This window comes from Pomacea canaliculata, linkage group LG11, assembly GCF_003073045.1.
Source record: "Pomacea canaliculata isolate SZHN2017 linkage group LG11, ASM307304v1, whole genome shotgun sequence".
Taxonomy (NCBI): Eukaryota; Metazoa; Mollusca; class Gastropoda; order Architaenioglossa; family Ampullariidae; genus Pomacea; species Pomacea canaliculata.
Genome location: NC_037600.1, coordinates 9,817,919 through 9,822,020, shown reverse-complemented (window position 1 = coordinate 9,822,020; position 4,102 = coordinate 9,817,919). Strand labels below are relative to the sequence as shown.

The 4,102-nt window shown below is 42.5% G+C and overlaps 1 long non-coding RNA gene across 1 annotated transcript; it reads left to right on the top strand.

Moving 5' to 3' along the window:
- The first annotated feature begins 1,889 nt into the window (after nucleotides 1-1,889).
- LOC112575615 lies at nucleotides 1,890-3,883 on the top strand. The gene is made up of 4 exons (XR_003101677.1): nucleotides 1,890-2,284; nucleotides 3,108-3,205; nucleotides 3,401-3,512; nucleotides 3,856-3,883. It is a non-coding gene; the product is annotated as an uncharacterized LOC112575615 (long non-coding RNA).
- Nucleotides 3,884-4,102: the final 219 nt, after the last annotated feature.

The window sequence follows — 4,102 nt, the reverse complement described above, 5'->3', positions numbered from 1 at the left end:
AAAAAACCAAGCATAGGCATAATACCTTAAAGTAAGTAAAACCCTAGGATAAAGTGAAGGTAAAAATGTCGTAGTTATCAGTAAGTCACCCAGCTCAGTAGGAAAAGGAAGCTGCGTGCAGCTGGGCCCAGCCTTCAGCTGTGGCTGTCTATGTTCACACGCGACCAGGAGGCTGAGTCATGGCTGACTCTTCGTCGAAAATCATCTTGAATTATCCAGCTTTTTGCTGCACTGGATTTATTTCTGAAAATCATGCAGTGGAAACCTGTGTATGAGGACAGACCTTCCACTGTATTAGCAGCACATTAAAAATGGTTGCTATCATCGTATCTACCGAAGGGTAGTGCTGAATCTACCCCTTCTCTACCGAAGGTGTTATTGTTTTGACCGTTTGGACATTCAGTGTTGAGCTACCTGAGGAGGAAGACCTCTGACGCATTGACTTCACGCGTGTAACGGACGCGGGGAAAGATTCTGCGCTGAGACATGGAGGTGAATAGAGAGTCACGGAGTCGACGGACATTCACTGAGATTTGAGAGGCCTTCAGTGGAAATCTGTGTATGTGGACAGACCTTTCACTGTATTAGCGGCATGTGAAAAGCGGACGCTAATATCACTCCAGACATAGGGTAGTGCTGTCTTGAATATAAATCGGTGGTCAACAGTTCGAGGGGACACCCGTGACATCCGTGACGACGATTCCCCGAAGTGGATATATAACTCTACTATCGTCTGTTCGGCGAACTTGGGTACCGACAGTGTGTATGTGTGTGTGGACACTGAATCATCGGACTGCTGGCATCAGACTATCTGAAGAGCAGAGTCGAGAGAATTATTACCTTTCTACCGACGGTAGACAGTTGGCGGTAGAGCTATTTTTCTTGTTTCTTTCGCATTCCATCATTTATTTTTCTTAAAACATTAAATGTGTTAACCGTTGGCCGGTCCTTTTTGTTGGAAAAAGTGGACGAGTGGGTTGAGCGAGGTTTACATGTTGATTATGGATGTCATTTGGTTGCTGAAACATTTTCCACAATATAACATCAAGGGTGAGGAAGAGACATACGATGCATCATCCCTTCAAATCAATAAACAATGATAACACAAGTACTTAATATTGAACTTCACATTCAACAGTAACTACAGTAACAAGTGGCCATCCTTTCCTTCTTCTCCCCCAATTTCTTTCTGTCATTTGTAACCGGGGCTTTTATATGTGTTGTGTTGCTCGTTTGTACAAATGCACTGAGCTGACTGACAAGCAGGAAGCTGTAATATTCGGGGTATCATTGTCACATATTTAGAGCTCGTGAGTGAACCGGGTACAGAGCTGTCACAAAGGTCGCGAATACAATTCCTGTGTGCAGTGTAGCAGGATATATATTGCTCATAAGTTGTAAGTATCCCGGTAAGTTTACAAAGGATAAACTTAGGGTCGTCCTGACAAAGGACATCTATAGTTTGTGTGTCAGGTCGGCGGACTTTGGCACAAGGATGTATACACAAGTGTGTAAACAGCTGAGGGAATTCCCTGGAGACGTAGTAAGGACGGAGGGAAATGAACAGGAATTTAACATCGGGGTACACTGTCGTTCCCTGACCACAACGGTGTTGCAGTACCGTTCGTTTATATAAAACACTCGCCTTCTCCGGTGGATTTGTTGGCGACAGTAGGACATCTGTCCATGGCAATGGGATGGCCAAACCCGCTGACATACAAATCATTGTCACTGTCCGACTCCTTCACCCAAGTCTCGGTGAAAGCAAATAAAGATAAGATAAAACCTATAAAAATTTTTCTTCGTCGATCAAGCGATAATTTAAGTCAATAGTGAAACAGCAGTTAAATCTTATCCACTCAGTGTGAGATATTTCGTAAGCTACTTCAACACTTCCTAAATTTCAGATGAGTCATGAAGTGTTTCAATCTACTCACTGGGGCCTAAGCCTCGAGGAAACCAGCAAAGACCATATCCTGCCCCAACGGTCACACTCATTAGAATATCGAACACACCCGGATGTTGATCTATAATACTTATTCATTAAGTTTAAAATTCGGTTTAAATATAACAATACACTTCTGTACACTCCAGCCCACTACATATAGAAAATGATGATATCAAAGCTGAACTATTATTACGCGATTCGGGAAACTCCGATAAAGTAGTTCGACATTGAATATACAGCTCTTAACTCCGCCATCTTGCCTCGTCGTGACCACAGCAAGAGAAATAACTCAGTTAGTCCACTGCAAAAGTGAGAGAAAGATTTACTTCAGGACAGGTGAGTACTTATTTCCTTCTGTCGTTGATGTGATAAAGACTTCAATACAGCGATAACATCCCCATCATGGCCTGAGGAGGGAGACACGTAGGCTGTGAGTGTGTTTGAGGTCATCACGAGTAAGGAGCAATACTGAGTCAACTGAGCGACATATTGGGTGTATCACAATCCTGAAATAAACTAGGAGTAATCAGTCATTCTCTCTACTACCTGGGGAAACAGTGCTTAGAGTGCTGATCTGAGAGGCTCATGTGTTCAATACCCGTGTGGCGCAGCAAACTTTCCCTAGTCAACCAGCTGCTGGGAATAGCGACATGGCTTTATACAGGGTTGGGGAAGGCAGGACAGTGAGAGAGGAATTTGTCATAGTGTACATTATAGTTCGAATGTGATGTGTCCATGCGATTTGTAAGGCCATCCTCACTCTCAGCTCTGATCATCTAGTAAAAAGTAGTTTAATACTTTTAGGTTTTTTATATAGGCTAAATAAACACTTGGGTAAAGGAAGAAGTCGGAAGAAATTGAAACGGAAGGAGAACCGAGGACACAAACAATTATCGTTTAGCATTCTTGCTAGTCTTACAAAATGGCCGCTGAGGTTAGTTAGGGTATGGGCTATGTTCCCGTAAATAACAAAACGAGCTGCCAACACCTACTTGACAATAGAGCTTAAAGAAACTGTTTTGTTAGTTTACTGACATTACAACACTGATAAGAAGGTAGTGATATTATGCCACTGACATTGTATCACTGATATTATGCCACTGACACTATACTACCCTACGACCTCATACACATGACATTTTGCTGGTTTCTCACCAAGAGTGGAGATCACGTGGTGCAGACGCTGCCTCCTTCAAACTTGGTCCTGTACAGGGGAGACCACTGTCAACAATGTCTGGTCATCCGTCGTCTGCTCGGGTGAGCCACTCTCCTTCCCTGCACGCTTAGAGAACTTCAACTATTTTTATCATCCTACTTTTGTTGTGTGAAAACACCTTTAACTAGTATAATGCTGGTGTAGATATTGAATGTCATCCTGTACATGATCATCTCAGTGATGTACCCGGTGTTCAGTCTCACGATGTTGTCCTCTCACTGTAACAACTGTCACAGGGACAGCGACCTAAAAGACGAGGTGGTAGACAGAGTTGTAGTGGCGGTGGCCGGGTCAAAGTTTACCTACACGCTGTGACTGATGAACAGGCGGCACTACTTACAGATACAGGTAGGTTGTATTTTGTAAAAAAAGAGAGTAGATGAAAGTAAGATCAAAAGTAGACAGTAGACAGAAAAAAAAATTAAATGAGATAGCATTCTTATGTCAAAATCATGAAAATAGCGGACAACCGACAGAGAAATGATAATCATAATGAGCAGCTTTATGATCACGAGTACAGTAATGATGATCTGTGTTCGATGTGAAGATTAAACACACCAGTAGCGCAATCAGCCATTACAGCTTGTCCTAACGATACATGATCAGTTGAAAAGAATTTGTCTGTTATAATTAAGAGAAATGTGTATGCACATTGACAGTCTCTCATGAAAAAGTCTTTTTTCATTTTAAGTGAACACACGCCCCCTGGATGAGGTAAAGAAAAATACAGGCGCTGATGTAGAGATTCACCCCAACCCCTTACCTGTACCAGGTATGAAGATTCTTGTCATCCACAGCCTTCCTTCTCAGATCGAGGAGGCTGTCAAGCTCATCAACCAGAAGACTGGTTCAAAGGTTTGTTTGTTGACAAACCAATGTATATTACACCGCTGTGTAATAGACGACAACGCAAGAGATCAGAAAAATATCTTACTAGA